General features: G+C 42.9%; 1 non-coding gene across 1 annotated transcript; it reads right to left on the bottom strand.

The window, feature by feature from the left end:
- Positions 1-11,670: 11,670 nt before the first annotated feature.
- Positions 11,671-11,743, bottom strand: TRNAA-AGC (transfer RNA alanine (anticodon AGC)). Its single transcript has one exon. It is a non-coding gene; the product is annotated as a tRNA-Ala (tRNA).
- Positions 11,744-22,389: the final 10,646 nt, after the last annotated feature.

Raw genomic sequence — 22,389 nt, forward strand, 5'->3', positions numbered from 1 at the left:
CACTAAGAGACCTTCCTTCTTTCTTTCAGCTGTCAATACTTGTATTAGATTTATTTTTGTCTAAACAAACACACAGTGCATTGAGCAAAGAGGAGCTGTTTCTGCAGTTATATTTTGTAGATTTAATTCTTGAAAAATGTTGAAGTTGTTAACATCATTTAGATAACAGTATCACCTAGAGATGCCAGCTGAGAATAGTTCTGTAGATAAGGTAAGACAGGGATCTTGTTATTAAGGTGTAATAATCTACATAGGCAAGGAGGGCAAAGAAAAGGAAACAAAGAAACTGAAAAAAACCTTCTCCTTCATTTGCATGATAGACGGTTGTCAGAACTAGAGACAGATCCTGCTTTGTTTCATCCAAGCCAGACTGCAACTTTCTGCTAAAAGCATCCAAACCATTTACATTTCACACTCTGTAATTCTACGCTCTTCACAAATTTGTTATTTTTTTTATTTTTTTATTTTTGCATGAATGTTTGCCTATTAGAACCATTCATTATTTAAAACATTATGGTCATGTACAAGCTTTTATGCGAAATAAACTCAATATATGTTTTTGTTTTAGAATGCATTTATTTAATTTATAAGCAAGATAATGCGTTTGCTTTCAGACTATAATCTTTCATATATGTGAACAAGCTAATAAAGCCTCGTGGGAGTATGACTTGTATATTTATGGTGATGAGACAAGGTGTTTGTTTAAAAATAAAGAACAAATGGGTTGCTACTTCAGTATTTATGGGAGAGCAGGCCTGCAGTATCTACACTGTTTTCTCTCACATGTACTTCTTTCTAAAAATAGGTATCAGGCTTCTATTTCCAGTACTTAGAATTTACTTAATGCTTACCATATACTTCTTTTAAAGGCCTTTTAAATCACCATAGCAGAAATGTATACGTCTCCTTTTACATGTATGATATTTTTACTCCTATCTCAAGACATTAGGTGAAATCCTGGCTCCAACAGTGTCCAACATTTCGATCTACCCATTAGGATGCATGGCTGAAGTCTGGTTGCTGGTTCACCCCACTACATAGTAACAGTGACAACTAAAACTATTTTTGCAAGTTCTTAACCATAAAATTACATCATATTAGCTACAAATGCCATGAGAACCATGATTCATTCTGCTAATACCTTAAAAACCCCAGGGAAAGTCAGTCTGTATTTTGGGCTCATAATGAAATTCAAACACGGAATCTTTTATCATCATCTCCTGAAGACAATATCTATGTGCTATGTAAAACTGGTAAGCATTTTAAGAGAACATTAGCACATCTTTTTACATTATGTAAATGAGAGGAAAAGCAACTTCATGTTTAAAACCTACGTGTTCAAGTCCCAAATCTGTAACACTGGAGATGTCTGAAATAGCATCAGAAGTTCAGAGATAAAAATATGAAAACATTTGAATTCCTTGTTGATACTTACTTTTATGTTCAGGTGTGCTTCTGATGCGTAAATGAACTTTCCATTTCCATTACTGGAATTTTGCTATATCCTTTTATTTCAGGGCAAGCTGAAAAGGGTCAAATTAAAGTCTCCAGAAGAATAGCAACAAATGAATAGATAAAGATGAACATTTAATCTTCCAAGAGTAAAATTGCTCTGTTTTGTTCCTTTGGCATTAAATAGTTGATTTTTCTCACACAATTTAAAATTTTTACTGGTCTTGTCCATTGTGTGACAAGAAAGATTTTCCCTTCAATTTTAACACATGCAATTTCATAATTCTCTTCACTGGGTCCTTAATCTCTTTGCTCCTCAGTCTCCATGATATATATAATGCATGACATTTATTCCCTCACTGAAAGATTTTGGGAGCAATTTCACATTTCATGAATGTAGCTCTGATCACTACTGCAGGCTCACTTATGTACAGGACAAATACAAACTACATCTGCCCAAGGAACTTTGACCAGGGACCTCTGGCATTCGTAATACTTACAACTGATAGGTCACAAACCACAGAGCACTTACTATAGCTAAGTAAACGTGAAACACTTTCTTGTTTTATTCGGTGATGGTTTGATACATTTATATTTTGTTCTTTACAGAAGCAATTAAAATAGTTTTGAACTCTATATGACCCATAGCTGAGCTTCCTCTTACTGAAAAACATCAGGGGCAGGAGAAATGAAATTAAAAAATGTGGAAAGTCCCAGAGCTTACTTTGATCTCTTTGTCTTGTAGCTTTCACCTTGAACTCTTCACTTTGTACAAATTTGTGTTCTCAGTATGTAAAGTGCAGGAAGAAAGGAAGGCAATGCATGGCAAGGCAAGGCAAGACAATGCAAGGCAAGCAAGGGATTCTTCAAATTGAAGTTATGGTCCTCTACTTATAAAACAAGTCAGGATGATAACTTTAGAAATCTCTTACCAAAATCTTTTACAAAAAAGTCACACATACCAGCCTGATTTCCAAGGCGGCCTATTTCATTGCAATCATTTCAAATTAGCTATTCTTATAGAGTGCACCTTGCTTCCAGGGTTTACACAATGCATGTCTTTCTCTTCAAGGTTAGAAGGTGGTTTAAGATGAATTTTGATCTCCTTTGACCTTCTCTTCCCTTTCCTTGTTCCTTGAAATTCATGCTGCTTCAAAATCTTTTAACTGCAAATTAGGTAAAAACCTCACAAGATTTCAGAGCACATCTCACTTTATTTAAGAGAGAGAGCAGGTTTGTGCAGATGAAACAAGTGTGCAGTTTTTTCATCTGTTGCTTGCATTTTTAAGCCTCTGTTTGTTTCTTTGACAGAAACAATACCTCTGAAAAGCTGTGCTTCATGTCCTAATCCTCCTAACCGTTTTTATGTGTACCTCTTCTGGAAGTGAATGAAGGCTCTGCTGGCACAGAACCAGCCATCTCTGTCAAAGAAGATAAAATAAACATATTTCAGCTCTGAGACATGCAGAATAATATCTACCTGGGCTCAGCTGACTTTGCTTGATTCATTTGAATCTTAGGTACACTTAAGAAAGAGCTCCAATGTGGCAGTTACTTCGTGAAACCTCTAAGTCCTAAGTGGATTCTAGAAGCAATATATTCTCCTATACTATCCTTCTGAAAGCCTAGTCTTTCAAAGGGTATTTTAGATGTGAGGAGTATATCCTCTGCTTGAGTTCAGAATGTGCTAGAATCAGAAATCTGTAGGTTGATAAACACTAAAGAATTCATTTCTTCATTCAAACCTATAGTTCAGCCTAAAGACAGAAATTCCTACAGTCTTCCACAGAACAAATTGCAAATTGTGCTACATAGGTAATGGGATTCAAATACTGTTGTCAGCTCCAAAACAGCCTGTATAGAGTGTTGTTAGGAAAGGAACTGAGAGAACACTGACCTCAAAACACAGAATGTATTATTTGTATTTAACCTGACATAAATTAGATGGACACAGTTTGGAAATCACAAGTGAAAGAAAATGGTAAGTGAGGCAACCATTCATGATGCATGCAATAAAGCATCTGGATGGAAGAAGCTGGTTCTGCATAGCACCTTGGAACTAGATGATCTTAAGGTCCTTTCCAACCCCAGCTATTCTATGATTGTATAATGCTATTAAGAAATGCCTTATAGGTGTAGAAGGCAAAAAAAGGCAAGAAGATGGAAATACTGAACCAAAAGCATTAGGAATCAACACAGGACCTGAGCAGCACAGGGATTTGAGAAATCACACATGGATCAAAACTCCCATGAAGTGACAATTAAGTTCTCATTGATCATGTTTAATTGAAGCTTTTTTTGTGACAGAGGTTGAGTACATTATCTGTAGTTTTCAAAATTAAGTCACCCATTGGATCTAAATGCACCTGTGCTTAAGATGACTTACCTCTTGGTAAGACTACTGAACTGTCTTACTCCATCCGACCTCTTTAAGAGCCAGCTGCTGGAGCGAACTGATGTATTCTTTCAATCAGCTGGTTTGACTGGTGTGTGGCACTAGCCCTTGGCACACAGCAATCCCAGAAACACTGTATGGAGCAGTATTAATCTTCTACATAGTCTAATGAGGTGTTTTTTCCTCATAAGATTTCTTTCAGTTGAAAATCTTTCTGAGAAGATGACTCTTGCGATGCACATTGGCACTAACGTGCAGTCAGGAGAGTATTTCCTTTGCAAATGGGGTATACAGTATTAGGCAGTGGATTAGGAGTAGCAGGCTTGGCACAGCTGCTCCCTCATTGCTTCTAGGAAAACAGAGCTTTGCCTCTGAAATGTCTATAGTATGATAGTGACATTAGTAACTTCAGGATGTGCCAAACAGTTAGTAGACATCTGTAAGTGTTTATCCTCTACCAAAGCAGGAGATAAACAGTGAGAAGATAATATCTTTCTGCCACAATCAGAGTTTAGGTTTGACCTATGAAACATCACAACAATGTCTTGAGGCTGTGTCACTGAGGATGCATAGACACAAAGATCCTCCAAGGTAAGGTTACTTAACACAATTATAGCAAAAATTGAGGGAGAGATTTAGACTGCCTGATTCATTTGTTAAACTAAATGAAATGGTGAGACTTCACATACGTAAGCAGAGAAGGCTTACAGAAGCAGAGGGCCACAACAGGGCTTCCTGCATTTTTTAGCACTTGGGACTGTACAGAGTTAGGGTTCTGGAGGAAGTAAACTTCCTGTCCAGTTTAGTATGATTATATAACTGTTAAAATAGTGCAGTTTTGGAGAGGCTCTGAGCATTTTAATTCAATCCTTGATCAAACTGAGATTAGTTCTGAGGTGAGATCAAGTTGCTATAGGGCCTTAACAAATTTAGTGCTGAGGATCACAAATCATATTCAACATACTCTCCACAGACTCTCTGGGCAACCTGTTTCTGTGCTTGCTCATTCATATTTGAGCACAGTCTGGCTTCAATTCCTCTATAACACTAATAGAAAACAGCCATTAGGTGCTCCCTGAGCTTTCCCTTCTACAGCCTATACATGCCTAAACATTATTTTTTGCTGAAACAGTAACCTCCACATACACGATCACCTTTCTCTTTTTGCTTTCTGACCTTCCTTGATCCACCTTAAACCTTCCTTTTTCCCATCTTTAGTCCTTCTCCTAAACTTTCTGCAGCAGGTTTCACATCTTCCCATGGTTTCTTAAAACTTAGAATAACAAGTTTTGCACAGTCCCCAGATTGCCCATATGTTCCATAGAAGTCCTAAAACCATCTAGGCAATAAGCAGCGTGGCTTTTATGGGGAAGAATTTCCTTTGTTGATTGACCCTGATGGTTTTCATACCAGGGACAATGGTGTAACTTTTGTTCTTTGATAGTCTTAGAAGCAGCCCATGCAGCTCACTTTAATTTCCAGTGATTAGGTTCTGAATTATCAAGTAACAATATTTTTTCTGCTTACTACTGCTCCTCCCATCCTTTCCAGGTCTATGTTGAACTGGCTTAGCCTGTGCTCAGACAAGCAGGTAGTATTCATTAACTCCGGTATCCATTACCATTAAGTCTCCACTGCTATGCTTTTGGTGTTGATATTCGTGTAGAAGCCGTTCTTGTCCTTCAATTTGTCACTATTTCAACTGCATCCAAGTTGACTTTGATAACTTTAAGCCTGGATGCTTAGGCAATGTCTCTGTCCCGCTCGTGTGTAACTTTAGCATTTGTGCTAGCTCAGGCTCTATGTTCTCAGCCAATCTGACTTTCAACCATGCCAGTTCACCTTAACCGCACATGGGAAAGGAGAGAGCTCATGTACTGAGGAAGCTGTCCTTAAAGATCAATGAGCTCTACTGAGCTTTACATCCTTCAGAGCATTCTCCCAATGCACATGGACTACCAGTTTCCTGAACAAGCCTTCTTTACTGAAGTTCTGATTCGTTTTCTGTTACAGTGCTGTTCTGTTTATGTTAGGGTCTTAAACTCCTCCACTTAATGGTCACTGTAGACAAGTCTCCTATTGATCATTGACCACTTATTTCTTACTCATGAGTGGCAAGTCCAGCACCTGCAGCTAAAATCTCTCTATGTTTTCCGTAAATCTCCTGGATTACTTATGCCCTGACGTGATGTGGTTTTAGCAGATCCTAATTTAACCATCTAGCACTCTTAATGAGTTAGTACCACAGCAGAAAGTGAAAGAGAAATGGTGTTTTATTTTAAAATGTAAGTATAGTGTAAGGTTCCTAAAAAGGATAAGCATAATGACCCTTCATAATCCACTTAGATTTAAAGAAAACATTGTCAATAAGCTTATATTATACATTATTTTGGTTATAGACCGAGCAAGTCCCTCTCTCAGCTGTTACTTGAGCTTCCATTTCAGCAGTTTACATTTAAAATGCAGATGATTCCTTTTTCATTTTGTTTTGATTTCAAAAGCAACCTAGCTAAAGAGTAACATTTAAAAGAGAAGAAAAACAGTCCCAAAGGGCTACCATGAGTGATGTGCCAGTTATTTTCTGCGCTACAATTATATTTTCTGCCCTGAGAGAATGCAACAAAATATTGCTGTATAAAAAAAAAAAAAAAAGGTAAAAAAAAAAAGTAAGAAATAAAAAAGAAAGAATCATTTTTGTATAAGAGAAGTGTGACTGCAAATATTAATTATTCCATTCCGCTAGAACTGAATTACAGAACACCCACATTTCGAATTAACACTCTGTAGTTTCAGGACAAATTCCTCCAAATAATTACATTTACAAACATAAAAATGGCCAAAAACATTCACCCACAAGTTACTACAAGTCTGTGGAAACTCCTGTGTCTAAAAGGCGAATGTCATTACTACAAACAGTTGCATCATAAAATTATTCTCTAAGGCTTGTCAAATAACACATTAAATACAAATACTGCCTTTCTTTATGCTATGTCTTTTGGAAAGCTCCGGAGTCCAGATGTTCTGGAATTTGGAAACCATTCCTCTCAGTTCCTGTTGAAGCATATTTAAAAATCTTATTCTGATGTGAGAAATGTTCTTTTTTTATCTTCCTCTGTCATGTTTACCTTCCTTTTTATGTTTACACAGAGCACCGGTGTTTTGTCTCTACCAGTGATGTTGGAGGACTTTGTATTTAATAGTCTCTTTCAGCTCAACTCAATCTGAGCTACTACTTCTTTATATATCAGTTATTGCCTACACTACATCATTCATAGATTAATTAATATTTGCTTCTATAGTGCCGAAACAAATGCTTTTCCTTTCTTGCCCAGAAAATCATGAGCTTTCTAAGCACAAAAAATGCTCATCTGATATGATCTGTCTTTATTTAAAAAGTCTTCTATTTTATTCTCTGATGAGGTCAAACCAATTGCCTTACAGTTGACCTGATAACATGTTCTTGTTTTTTGCATATATATAGAGAGAGAAGCAGGCTACTTGGATGTGGAATTGAGATTACTACCACTGTGTTAGAGAAGTTACAAATACTCATATATGTTCCTTTGAACGCCATATTGATTGAGATGAGTTGTTAACTATCCCAAGGGTATCACATCTCAGTGTTCCAGGCTCTTACAGTGAAGGTAAATGGATGGGGTCCTTCAGATTCTTCTCACTTTATGCCAACCTTATGAAGTTCAACCACGACAAGTGCAAGGTCCTTCACCTGGGTCGGAGCAATCCCAGGCACAGCTACAGACTGGGCAGAGAAGAGATTCAGAGCGGCCCTGCAGAGAAGGACTTGGGGGTGCTGGTCGATGAGAAAATGAACATGAGCTGGCTTCAGTGTGCGCTCGCAGCCCAGAAAGCCAACCATATCCTGGGCTGCATCAAAAGGAGTGTGACCAGCAGGTCGAAGGAGGTGATCCTGCCCCTCTACTCTGCTCTTGTGAGACCTCACCTGGAGCATTGTGTGCAGTTCTGGTGTCCTCAACATAAAAAGGACATGGAACTGCTGGAACAAGTCCAGAGGAGGGCCACGAGGATGATCAGGGGACTGGAGCACCTCCCGTATGAAGACAGGCTGAGGAAGTTGGGGCTGTTCAGCCTGGAGAAGAGAAGGCTGCGTGGGGACCTCATAGCAGCCTTCCAGTATCTGAAGGGGTCCTATAGGGATGCTGGGGAGGGACTCTTTGTCAGGGACTGTAGTGAAAGGACAAGGGGTAACGGGTTAAAACTTAAACAGGGGAAGTTTAGGTTGGATATAAGGAGGAAATTCTTTCCTGTTAGGGTGGTGAGGCACTGGAATGGGTTGCCCAGGGAGGTTGTGAGTGCTCCATCCCTGGTGGTGTTCAAGGCCAGGTTGGATGGAGCCTTGTGTGGGATGGTTTAGTGTGAGGTGTCCCTGTCCATGGCAGGGGCGCTGGAACTAGATGATCTTGAGGTCCTTTCCAACCCTAACTATTCTATGATTCTATGATTCTATGATTCTATGATTCTATGTCATTCCATCTGTAATCTAGGAAGTCTTAAACTCATTCTACATTACATCCATGTTCCTTGCACTAACAAGGGCCAAAGGTATTTGAAGAGATAATAAACTACTGTTTGAAGTGTGGGGAGCCATAGAAGCATCAAATAGGACCACACAGGGTAAACTTGTTTTGGGCTGCATAGATGATTTGATCTTGATATTAAGCAGTGTATTCTCAGTCCAGAAGAATACATAAGCATTTGATTAACTTGAAACAGGCAAATTGTTCAATGGATTTAAACTTTCCTTTAAAAGTGTTATTTATGTGGATTATTAGTGTGTTTCATGGTAATAATGCAGGGACTAAGACGATAAAGAGAGAAGCAGCAAACAGAGGATCTAGCTAAGTAGTTCTAGAAACAAGTTTAACTGAAATCCCATGAAGTATCGGGCTCCAGGCAAAAAATACATATTGAAAGACATTTAAGACATGTTAATTGAAGGAACGTGCCTTGTCCTTTCTTTCAATATTGTTATGGAAAACTGCATTGTTAACAAAACTGTGATAAACACATCCAGAAATGCAAATCAAAGCTTTTTTAGGATTTTAAGTAACAGCTTATAGGAAATATTGGACAGTTAACTAATTAACTAGCTCTGTTAGTATATCTGACTAATTGCCTAAAATCAATTAGTCTGTTAACAAAAATCAATGAGGTTTTTCTTTTACATTTGTTTTCAGAAATGGATCTAGGAAGAAAAGTCCTCATATTCTGGATAAAGCATACATTGGAAACTGGTAAAAATCAGCGTTTGTCAGAAATACATTCTAGATCAGTTAGTTTGATTTTTCCAGTCTCCTTAGAGAATTATTGTAATTCTGATGGAGAAACAGAGAGAAAAGTGATTATAAATTCTTTCTGCTAGCAGTGGGATGACAGAATATATGTTACAGCAGTCATTCAAAATATTATTACACCTCTTTAAGTTTGTTTTGACTAATGTGGTAATGCAGGTAAAATGGCTTGTCAGGAATGAAAACTGGAAATTTCATATAGGTTTCACTGAATTTTACATATTAAACACAAATCAAGGCCTTGTAAATATATCCATCCTCAGGAAAAAAAAGAGCTTACAACTCAAAGTGGTGTGAAAACTCATGCTGGTTTTTATAGAACAGTAACATCATTAGAGAGCACAGTATGAAGAGAAATCTCTACCCCAGGCTAAACAGCACAAACAGTTCACTTCCAAGCTGTTCAGAGTTAGCCCTCTCTGGGGATGACTTGTGAGCCTGCACCACTTAGCATTTAGTCTTACTGTCCTCCAGGAACCCTGTAGTGTTCCTGGGACACAACCTTTATGTTTGAGTGTATTTGTTTTTCCACATAAGGCGATGGCTATAGAATCATAGAATAGTTAGGGTTGGAAAGGACCTCAAGATCATCTAGTTCCAACCCCCCTGCCATGGGCAGGGACACCTCACACTAAACCATCCCACACAAGGCTTCATCCAACCTGTCCTTGAACACCGCCAGGGATGGAGCACTCACAACCTCCCTGGGCAACCCATTCCAGTGCCTCACCACCCTAACAGGAAAGAATTTCCTCCTTATATCCAATCTAAACTTCCCCTGTTTAAGTTTTAACCCATTACCCTTTGTGCTATCACTACAGTCCCTGATGAAGAGTCCCTCCCCAGCATCCTTATAGGCCCCGTTCAGATACTAGAAGGCTGCTATGAGGTCTCCATGCAGCCTTCTCTTCTCCAGGCTGAACAGCCCCAACTTCCTCAGCCTGTCTTCATACGGGAGGTGCTCCAGTCCCCTGATGAGCCTCGTGGCCTCCTCTGGACTTGTTCCAACAGTTCCATGTCCTTTTTATGTTGAGGACACCAGAACTGCACACAATACTCCAGGTGAGGTCTCATGAGAGCAGAGTAGAGGGGCAGGATCACCTCTTTCGACCTGCTGGTCACGCTCCTTTTGATGCAGCCCAGCATATGTTTGGCTTTCTGGGCTGCAAGCACACACTGCTGGCTCATGTTCATTTTCTCACCGACCAGCATGTTGCAGCTTAAGAAAGTGTTTCTTTTAAACCATGTAGTTCAGGTTGCATATTTCTTACCCTTGGAAATCCCACTGGTAGTTCAGTGGTGGCATTGTCCTTTGCATGAGGGTACAGAGCCTATCATTTTAGTATTGTAGGGTACATAACACAGAAGAATTCAGCCTGCATTTGTCTCCTTTGTGCAGCCATTAGTGAAGTATCCTATCATCAGTGATACTGCTTTTTCTTTGGGACAACCACTTTGATTCAATATCCAATCTGGAAGAGAACTGGTGTTCATGGATCTTGGGTAATGATGGAAAGTTAACCACACAAAGAAAAGCAGAGCAAGCCAGGTTGATGGTGCACACATATCTCCTTTGAAACCTGGTAAGGTCTTGTGCAGGCTTATGAAATAACCAGGGAGCCAAGACAGGGTCATGCTAAAGTACAGTGCCATTGAACAATACCATGTAGGATTAGGACACCCTTTAGACCAGCAGAAAATATTCCACCGCTACATCAGCCCCTGATGCAAGTGACCAGGGTTGAGATATTGCAATATTCTGACCTTATGTTAAGGACCAGTTTTAGTGGAAGAAATGTGGTGTTATCAGATACTGTAGAAATACTGATACACTTCCAACAGGGTAGCCTGGAGGAAGAGGAAACATGAATGCCTACAGAATGAGTCCAGTATACAGTGAATTTACACCTGATTGTCTGCAGCACTGCTTTTAAACTCAGACAGAAAGAGGCAGCAATGATCATAGAATCAGCTACACTGGAAAAGACCTTTAAGATCATCAAGACCAACCATTACCCCAGGACTGCCAAGGCCACCACTAACCCATGGCACCAAGGGCCTCATCTAAATGTTTTTTGAATGCTTCCAGGGACGTGGCCTGGGCAGCCTGTTCCAATGCCTGAGCACCCTCCCTGTGAAGATATTGTTCCTGATATCCAATGTAAACCTCCCCTGTTGCAGCTTGAGATTGTTTACTCTTGTCCTGTCCATTGTTACTTGGGAGAAGAGACTGACCCTGAACTCGCTCTGTCTCCTGTCAGTCAGCTGTAGGGAGCGATAAGGTCCCCCCGAGCCTTCTCCAGACTAAATCCCCCAGGTCCCTCAGCCATTCCCCATCACACTTGTGCTCCAGGCCCTGCACCAGCTCCAGTGCCCTTCTCTGGCCTCACTCTAGCACTTCAATGTCTCTCTTGCAGTGAGTGGCCCAGAACTGAAAACAGGATTCAAGGTGCTGTCTCACCAGTGCTGAGCACAGGGACTAAAAGAGGACAGTGGAGAATGCGGGCATCGATCCCGCTACCTCTCGCATGCTAAGCGAGCGCTCTACCATTTGAGCTAATTCCCCTCATGCTGATATGCCTCCCTAGGAGAATGCTGCAACATTCTCTTGGGCAGCAGATGCAAGTAAGATGAAGCAGGAACTGCAGACTGGCTCAAAGACTGAGTGGCTGAGTGGGTGTGAAGTATAAGGGTCTGCACAGTCATCTAACTGCATAGTATACATGACTCAGTTAAGATTATTATCATGCTGATATCGTGAAAGGCTGAAAACGATGCCAGTTCTACAAGCATTTTGGCAGTGGCAGTCTGGGAATGTGAATTTAAAAACAACAAAAAAATAAAAAAGAAAAGAACCATGGCTTTTTTAACACTAAAGGTAGAAGAGACTATTTGTAAATCTGATTTTTAAATCCAAGGTAAAAGAAAAGAGCTAATCTGGGGAGAAATGAAAGCTGGTTCACAGGCTTTGCCATGAGAGATCATTTGCCCTGCCATTTGAGACTGGGTCAATAAACCATTAGACCAGTTCCCTTTTCTCATCTACACGAAAAGTACAGTGATTTGAAAGGCCAGTTTGCATGCAAATAGAAATATAGATCTAGTCCTTGTGCAGAATCAGGGCAACAACAGCCTTAGGCTTCTCAGGTTGACCAAAGCTGGTTAGGAAGCAGATGATTAACTGTGGCAGGTTTTGTGTACTTGTCTCTTCACATAAGGATGAGAGTGTAGGTCAACTTTCTGATATTTATGCTACATTCCAGCAGGGATTCACACCATTCCAGAACTCCCTTCCTTACCAATGAGACAAGAAAAGAGAAATGACCTGTACCTGTACTAATCCATTCCAGATGTCAGGTGAGTCAGATCAGTAACTGTGGCTTTAATGGTGTCAGAGTTTGAGGCAGCTCAGCTATGTCCATCTGCAGCCCTGTGCTTTGAGCTCGAGGCTGCTACAAAAGAAAGGAACTACAGTTTTGGCAGTGTGCAGAAAAGCCAGAACAAGTCTTTTTTTGGCCAGAAGATGGAGGTGGGCTTCAACTAACTTAATTTTAAATTAGACATCTATAGCTAAGCTAATCACCCAAGTTTCTCATTCTAGCCAGCAGAGAGAGTAAGTATTTCAGGGAGTCATTTTTCTGCGCTATTTTTAACCTTGTACTTTGTCTTAAGCTGTATTGCATCAAGAAGGAACTGTTCTCTCTACTGACTATAAAAGAAGCTGAGATACTTAGTTTGGCTATGCACATTGTGCAAGATGAACCAGGCTCTTAAGTCCCCAATTCATTTTTCTACAGTAACAGCTAAAAATAAGAAGTTAACATCTAACCACAAACACACCCTAAATCCAAGTGTAAGAATTACATTTAGAGAGCTCTGGAAAAGAAAATTATGAAGCTGGCTCAAGAAAGACAGCAGATTTATCACAGTTGGCAGTGGAAACGGTTATTTGAAAGAGGCAGCCAGCATCCTAAGTTATATCCTAGTGGACAGGTCAATGCAAAGGGAAAGACGGGTATCAGACTGGGTGCTTACAGAGGTACACTTTAAACAGCAGTTAGAGTCATTAGTTAACAAAGAAAATTGGGTTGTTCTCAAGGTACTGGTGTTCCTGGTTATATCCCTCCCATAATAGGGCCGGTACAAGGCATTAAAAGTTGTTGCATTCAGAACTCTGAAGGAAATCATAAAGCAATGTTTTGATCTCTGGTCTTATTTCAAAGCTATCAGCCTTCTGCTAGGTCTCAGCATCATATGAATCTCCTACTTTGATGTCAATCTGTGACACACTGACTAATTGGTTTTGACTGCTTTTAAAAGTCTATCACATCGTTACTCTTGGAAATGTACGTGTTTCGTGGTATTGTGTTCATAACAGAATCACAGAATCACAGAATCCCAAGGGTTGGAAGGGACCTCAAAAGATCATCTAGTCCAACCCCCCTGCAAGAGCAGGGTAACCTACAGTACATCACACAGGAACTTGTCCAGGCGGGCCTTGAATATCTCCAGTGTAGGAGACTCCACAACCCCCCTGGGCAACCTGTTCCAGTGCTCTGTCACTCTTACAGTAAAGAAGTTCTTCCTGATGTTAACGTGGAACTTCCTATGCTCCAGTTTACACCCATTGCCCCTTGTCCTATCACTGGATATCACTGAAAAAAGCCTAGCTCCATCATCCTGACACCTACCCTTTACATATTTGTAAACATTGATGAGGTCACCCCTCAGTCTCCTCTTTTGCAAGCTAAAGAGACCCAGCTCCTTCAGCCTCTCCTCATAAGGGAGATGTTCCACTCCCTTAATCATCTTTGTGGCTCTGCGCTGGACTCCTTCAAGCAATTCCCTGTCCTTCTTGAACAGAGGGGCCCAGAACTGGACGCAATATTCCAGATGCGGCCTCACCAAGGCTGAGTAGAGGGGGAGGAGAACCTCTCTTGACCTACTAACCACTCCCTTTCTAATGCACCCTAAGATGCCATTTGCCTTCTTGGCCACAAGAGCACATTGCTGGCTCATGGTCATCCTCCTATCCACCAGGACCCCCAGGTCCCTTTCCCCTTCGCTACTTTCCAGCAGGTCAACCCCCAACCTGTACTGGTACATGGGGTTGTTCTTCCCCAGATGCAAGACTCTACACTTGCCCTTGTTAAATTTCATCAAGTTTCTCCCCGCCCAACTCTCCAGCCTGTCCAGGTCTCGCTGAATGGCAGCACAGTCCTCTGGTGTGTCAGCCACTCCTCCCAGTTTTGTGTCATCAGCAAACTTGCTGAGGGTGCACTCAGTTCCCTCATCCAGGTCATTGATGAAAATATTAAACAGCACCGGTCCCAGCACCGACCCCTGAGGAACTCCACTAGTCACAGACCTCCAGCTAGATTCTGCGCCATTGACCACAACTCTCTGCCTTCTTCCTTTCAACCAGTTCTCGATCCACCTCACTACTTGATCGTCAAGCCCACACTTCCTTAGCTTATCTATGAGGATGCTGTGGGAGACAGTATCAAATGCCTTACTGAAATCAAGAAAAAATACATCTACCGCTCTACCATCATCCCTCCACCTAGTCACTTCCTCATAGAAGGCTATAAGGTTGGTCATACATGACTTCCCCCTCATAAAACCATGTTGGCTGTTCTTAATGACCCCCTCATCCTTGATATGCCTAGTGATGGAGTCAAGAATAAGTTGTTCCATCATCTTTCCAGGGATGGAGGTAAGGCTGACCGGTCTATAATTACCCGGGTCCTCCTTCTTGCCCTTCTTATAGATTGGTGTGACCTTTGCCATCCGCCAATCCTCAGGCACCTCGCCCGTTTCCCACGACTTACCAAAGATGATGGAAAGTGGCCTAGCAATGACCTCTGCCAGCTCCCTCAGCACCCGTGGGTGCATTCCATCCGGACCCATCGATTTACAGATGTCCAGTTTGCATAGCTGATCCCTAACCCAATCCTCATCTACCAAAGCAAACTCCTCCTTTGTCCTGACTCCTTCTGGGGCTATAGAAATCAAGGGCCCTCGGGGAGAGTCTGCAGGAGTAAAGACAGAGGCAAAGAAGGCATTCAGCACCTCTGCCTTCTTTATATCCTCTGTCTCCAGGGTACCCACTTCGTTCAGCAGTGGGCCTATATTGCCTCTTGTGTTAGTTTTATTTGCTATGTATTTGAAGAAGCCCTTTCTATTGTCTTTAACCCGACTAGCAAGATTGAGTTCCAAGGAGGCCTTAGCTGTCCTAATTGCCTCCCTACATCCTCTAACAACTGTCCTATATTCCTCTCAAGCGGCCAGCCCCTCCTTCCATAATCCATAGATTCTCCTTTTCCACTTGAGTTTGCCCAGCAGCTCCTTGTTTAACCACGCCGGTCTCCTAGATCCCTTACTTGACTTCCTACTCATTGGGACGCTCCGATCATGAGCTTGGAAGAAGCGGTCCTTGAATGCTAACCAACTATCTTGAGCCCCTTTACCGCCTAGTACACTTTCCCATGAGACTTCCCTTAGCAGTTGACTGAAGAGGCCAAAGTTGGCCCTTCGGAAATCCAGAACTGTGGCTTTGCTAGGTATTCTATTCCTCCCACACAGGATCCTAAACTCCACCATCTCATGGTCACTGCAGCCAAGGCTGCCATTGACCGTCACCACTTCGACCAAACCCTCCTTGTTGGCGAGTACTAAATCTAGCAGCGCTGCTCCCCTAGTTGGTACGTCCACCATTTGCATTAAGAAATTATCATCAATGCACTCGAGGAACCTCCTAGACTGTGAATGACTGGCTGTGTGAGTCTTCCAGCAAATATCGGGGTAGTTAAAGTCCCCCACGACGACTAAGGCATGTAGTCGCGAGGCTACTTCCAGTTGCCTGTAGAAAGCCTCATCAACTCCTTCGTCCTGATCAGGAGGTCTGTAATAGACCCCCACAACTGTATCACCCGTGCCAGTCAGCCCCTTGATTCGTACCCACAGACATTCCACTTGCTCCTCATCCGACCCCGGACAGAACTCAATACATTCTAGTTGCTCTCTCACGTAAAGAGCAACTCCACCACCTCGCTTCGCTGACCTATCTTTCCTAAAAAGGACATAGCCATCCATGACCACATTCCAGTCATGTGAACTGTCCCACCATGTCTCTGTAATTGCCACTAGATCATAACCTTTAGCCTGCACACAGACTTCTAACTCCTCCTGTTTATTCCCCATGCTGCGTGCATTGGTGTACAGGCATTTCAGGGAGCCAGTCCTAGTACCCTTTTTCCCCTGCGGGACAGGGTCTAAAGAGCTATCCTTTCCCACAAGTGAAACAAGAGATTGATAGTCCTCCTTAGCCCGCCATCCTTCAATCCCTAGCATGTTCCTCTTGGGCTTGTCCCCAACAGGCCCAGTTAAATCCCCTCCCCCCTTCCTAACTAGTTTAAAGCCCTGTCAATAAGCCCTGCTAACTCCTGCCCCAAAACCCTTTTTCTTCTCTGGGACTGGTGTATCCCGCCTGTCACCAGCAAACCAGGTGTCCCATACAGCAGCCCGTGACTGAAAAACCCAAACCCCTGCCTTTGGCACCAGTCACGTAGCCATACATTAACCTGCAGAGTCTTCTTATATATCCCTTCACCATCGCTTGCAACAGGTATGGAGGCAAACACCACTTGCGCTCCAGACCCTTTAACCAGCCGTCCCAGGGCCCTGTAGTCTCTCTTCATCGCCCTTACGTTCCTCGTAATAATTTCGTCACTGCCAACCTGAAAAACCAGCAGTGGGTAGTAGTCAGACGGCTGCACCAGTTCAGAGAGCTTCTTTTTAACATCTCTAATCCGAGCCCCAGGCAGGCAGCAGACCTCCCTGTGGGGTGGATCCGGTCGACAAATGGGCCCTTCTGTTCCCCTCAGAAGGGAGTCACCCACCACAATTACTCTTCTTTTCTTCTTGGTTGGGGAAGTTCTGAGGCATGGGGGTGAGTGACTAGCCCTGGGTGACTCACTAGATAGATTTGCCTCACCATCTCCATTCACCTGGCCCTGAATTTCCAAGACCTCGTACCTGTTATTCAAGGGCAATTGGGAGGGAGGAAGGGATTGTGAGGGTTTTCGCTTACCTCTCTGAGGAGGAACCTCCCTCCATCCATCCTTGTCCATTAAGCTCTCTCCTTCTGTCTGATGGTAGGAGGGAAGGGGATCCATATCTTGTTGAACCACTTCCCTCTGCCCTTGCCTTAGGGTGTGGTTCCACCAATCTATTTCACTTTCACACTCTCTAATAACAACTGTGTACTTCATCCTGAAAGTATTAGGGCTCACTTGTTCCAGTCTTGCTGGAATATATAGACTGGTCAGGTGAAGCTAGCACCTGGACCATGTCACTGTTAAGAAGGAGCCAGTTACAAAAGACATGGGGGATTCAAATAAAGGCACTGAATCTTGCCGAGTTATGTGAGACCTTTAAATATTTGTTAATTCTTCCATTAAAGTTACAAAAAAAGAGAAAGGTGAATGTGTGTGCAGAAGGGAGAAAGGGCAAGGAAAATAAAACATTAAAGTTTTGAAACATGTAGAGTATCAGGTAAGGATGTCAATTGAACAGTGCCCTTCAAATGCTTGTCTTTTAGCAGAGAGTAATTTTAAAGGAAAAACCCAAAGGGAAAGAAACTATTTAATATATTTTTAAAATTATTCCACATAGTAATATTTACCCATTCTGGGAAGAAGTTATCTTCCCATTCCTTTTACTTATTGGGACTGCTAGTTTTTCCTTCTTTCTTTTTTCCCCCTCGGTGTATTTGATGGCAGTACAGAGCACATAAAGTGCCTTATTTATTAGTTATAAATTAGCTGAGATTGTCTGAAGGTTTTGTTACTGCTGTTATTAAAGCCTGATGTTATTTTCTTGAAGACAAAACAGTAATAACCCATGAAAGTGGGGAACGAGAGGAATGGTGCATTAGCAATGGTTCTTTCTGCTGCTGCTGCTTTCTTGTAACTCTCACTGATAAGGATAAAGAGTAATACATACAGTTTTATTATATACTAAAATACCAAATAAAGTTCTGCTACCATCAGGATGTTTAAAAAGCTTTTAACTGGGTTGGTGGCATTTTTGTGTGTGTTTGTGGCTTTTTCTTCATTTTTTCTTTCAATTTTTCCTAGTCATGGGTTCACAGCAGAACTGTAAACGAAACAGTCATGCAGAGCCACATCTTTCTAAACAAAAGCGTAAGAAAAGAACCAGAACAAGGAGGGAAAAAGTCATTGAAGGAGAAGATCAAGGCAGGGTCAGGTTTTCCTCATTTCTGGCATGTCACTCTCTGGGCTCTAGGAGCCATTATGGGATGCATGGGGAGAACACTGAAATAGTGGTGGTCTGGGTGAGGTACAAGAGAGGCCTCTGTCTTTACGCTGGCTACTGGAGGAGCCAGGAGGCCCAAGCCAGCTACTGAGGAGTCCATGAGGTCTAGGGATCAGCTGAGGGACCATTCTCCATGTGTATGTCTCTGTGTGAGAGGTATCTGGAGGGCCACAAGGGCCCAAGGGCCAGCCTCTAAGTAGATTCAGTGTCTAAGGACTATTACTGCATGGTCTATAGTGTGTAGTGTTGGTGTGTGCAAGTGGGTCTGTGTACCGTTAACTGGAGTGGGGATCTTAAATCCCACTGTTGGCAACTTTGAGAGCTTGAGATGCAGGCTCAGCTACTGGGCAGACTGAGCATCTGAGGTCAATTACTGCAGTAATTGCTTATATGTATAAACAACTTTTATTTCTATTATAAATATATGTTTTATATATAAATATATACTGCTTATATGTATATGTATTTTCCACTAAAGGACTTTCATCCAGATCAGAGAGGAGAACAGGACAAGGCCTTTGGTGCTGTTTAGGCTTACACATTTGCTGAGCATGTTTGTTTATTTTGATCTGTGTGGCTAGCTGTGTGTGTGTGCATATGTGTTTGGTATATGTCTGTTTGTGCATGTGCTTACTGTAACACACTCTCAGCCTCATTGCTGGCTGAACTTGGGGCATGTACATCGCCTCTGTTAGCTGACCAAATATGACCACTCCCTAGCAATTAGGACAACGGGAATCAGGTTGGAGATGCTTTCTCTACAGCTGCAGGGGCCTGGTGGGAAGTGGCAAGAGAGTATTTTTGTCTATTTCAATAGTTCATAAAGTTTCAGGACCGTAGGAGTCTCAGCTGCACCAAGAGGCAAGACACAACCCTAAGCAGCAACAATTCTTCTGCTTTGCAACTGGTTTCTGGCTCCAGGGAAATTCTTGTCCAGGCTGTGGAGTAAATCTTGGAACCGCTGCCTTATGGGAGGTGAGTCGCCACTAAATTGACATTCTGTGCCTGAGCTGACAGCTTTTCCTAAGGTCTGATTTCTACAAAACAAAACTATTAATAATTAAGGAGTGAGTAAAAGCCTGTGTCACTCTTTGGCTATTTGGTATTGGCATTTGATGACAGCCACATTTTTATATGTGATGTTGATGCTGGGCTTTCCGTAAAGCAAAATAAAATATATCTGTCTAACTGAATTTAAACAGTCATATACTTTCCATTGTTCCTGATCATTCTGCATGAAATATTTACTCCCAAGACAGCCTTCCTGTCTATTCCCATACTTTTAATCTCATGTGGGTGATTTGTGTCAAGCTTGAATGCCCCATGATGCCTTTCTCTTTAACTTTTTATTATTTTATTAATCTATGACTGATTATTTTGTTAACTGGTTGATCCGAGGTTTTGGCAGCAAAATCTGGCTGGATGAAGCCACTCCGGATTCTTGGAGTTCCCCCAATATGATCTATAAAGATGTTCATGGTGTACCAGTAGGAGACTAATTGGACTGTTCATATCCCAGAGCTTGCTTATCAACAGCTCTATGTAACAGTTCACTTAGGCTTCTGCTTTCCAAAGTAAGAATCCGTGTGGGTCTCTGCTGCTTGAAAACACAAGCGCAAAGAGTCAAAAAGAGCCCAGCACATGACATCTGTGATTTACTCCTCACTGAGTCAGACCTGAAAGAATGTCTGGAAACACAGGGAGCGAGGAATGCGATTACTCCCTTCTGGAATCAAAGACAAGACATGAAGTTTCATTTCTAATGCAAAATATGAGAGCAACGCTTGGAACCCACGCTGCTTTTCTGCCAGAGAAAAACCCAGGCAGATACTCTTTTTCACTTTTTCTCTCCATTCTCTGACCTGATCAATCCTGAATTCTTTTTGATAAAGTGAAGCCAATTCAAAAGGAACTTAAACTCCCCCTTGTTATTAACAGGCTTCTTGTCAGGGAATATGTTGCAATGAGGAAAAGCTGGGTCTTTGAAGTTAGGCATAAAGGTTTAGTCTAGGTGCATTCTCTAAAAAGAAGTTGATCTGTTTGCACTTTAAACAGTGATTTTCTCAGCAGCTGAACAAGACTTTCTTTACACATTCTCAGAGAGCCACAAGACCAAACTGCTCAGAGGTGATACATCCTGCTTCCAGATCCTGTTTTAGCTTGGGTGGTGGAATCTGAGATGTTTCTGGGCTGGTAGATTTTATCTTCTCCTGTACTAAGCTGTACAGCCAGAGATAACTTACCCACAGCAAGTCTGGGGTTGACACCAGGCTGGGGGAAACCATCGTTGTCCTGGAGGGCAGGGCCACTGTTCAGAGTGATCTTGACAAGCTCTAGAGAGAGGGGCTGACAGAAAACTCATGGAGTTCAACGAGACCAAATGCAGGACCTTGCCCTTGGGAGATGCAGAGCACAGTGTCTCATTTAGCAGCTCTAAGTAGAAGAGCCATATTAACAAACTGGAGCAAGTGCAGCAAGAAGTTCTTAATGAAATTAGTGATTGGAGCTGGAGGGTGCCAGGAGAGGTTCAGTTGGTTTACACTGGAAAAGCAAAGGCTCTGAAGGCATCTAATGGCTGTCTTCAACCTAAGGGAATCAGTCTCTGCTTAGAACTATACAATGAAAGGACAAGAAACAACCATCAAAAATGTACAAGTGAAGTTTCTAAGAGACAAGAAAAAGCTCTTTACAATGGGAGCTGTTATCCACAGAATGGGTTGTCCAGAGAACCTGTGGAGATTGTTCTTGGAGACATTCAAAACTCAGCTTTTCACAAACATGAACAACCTGATCTAACTTCAAATTTATACATGTACAGAGAAGGTGGAACCTCCAAGGGGTCCTTCCAAGTTCATTGTTTTAATATTTTGGTATGTATGCACACAACTTAGAATCATAGAATCATAGAATAGTTAGGGTTGGAAAGGACCTCAAGATCATCCACTTCCAACCCCCTGCCATGGGCAGGGACACTTCAGACTAAACCATCCCACACAAGGCTCTGTCCAGCCTGGCCTTGAACACTGCCAGGGGTGGAGCAGTCACAGCTTCTTTGGGCAACCCATTCCAGTGCCTCACCACCCTTATAGTAAAGAACTTCTTTATATCCAATCTAAGCATCCCCTGTTTAAGTTTTAACCCGTCACCACTTGTCCTGTCACTACAGTCTCTAGTGAAGAGTCCCGCCCCAGCATCCTTATAGGCCCTGTTCAGATACTGGAAGGCTGCTATGAGGTCTCCATGCAGCCTTCTCTTCTCCAGGCTGAACAGCCCCAACTTTCTCAACCTGTCTTCATACGGGAGTTCGAGAGAGGACGCCTTCAACACCGGAGGGGGCAGAGATCAGCGCCAGGAGCCCCAGCTCAGAGCGCCCAGAGCCACCGAGGGAGCCTCAAGCCCTCGACAGGCCCTGCCCAGGAGCCGGCAGCTCCGCGGGCGCGAGCCGGGACTCACAGGGGCGGAGCCAGGAGGGGCGGCACCAGCCCTGAGGGGTTCAAACCTGCCCCGGGGAGCGCGGGCAGGCGGGCGGGGCGGGGAGCGCCCGTCGGGTGGGCAGGGCCCGCTCCGGGAGCTCTGCTCTGGCGGCCCCGGCGGTGGCAGCGCAGGCACCAGAGAGAGCCGGTGAGAGGGGAGGCTGCAGGGCAGAGCTCGGGGTGCAGAGGGGGCCTGCGCTGGGCTGGGGAGGGAAAGGAGCGCGACGGGCAGGGCTGCGCTCGGTGCTCCCTGGTGGAGGCCCTCCTGCAGCAGGGGCTGAGTGCGGGATGCTGTTAGCGGGCTGCGAGATGTCAGGGAGCTGAGAGGGAGCGGGGCTGCTTGCTCCAGCCCCAAACTGTGCGGGGGCCTCAAGCTTCCCCTCCAGCTCATGGAGGAAAG

This window comes from Lathamus discolor, chromosome 2 (assembly GCF_037157495.1).
Source record: "Lathamus discolor isolate bLatDis1 chromosome 2, bLatDis1.hap1, whole genome shotgun sequence".
Classification (NCBI taxonomy): Eukaryota; Metazoa; Chordata; class Aves; order Psittaciformes; family Psittacidae; genus Lathamus; species Lathamus discolor.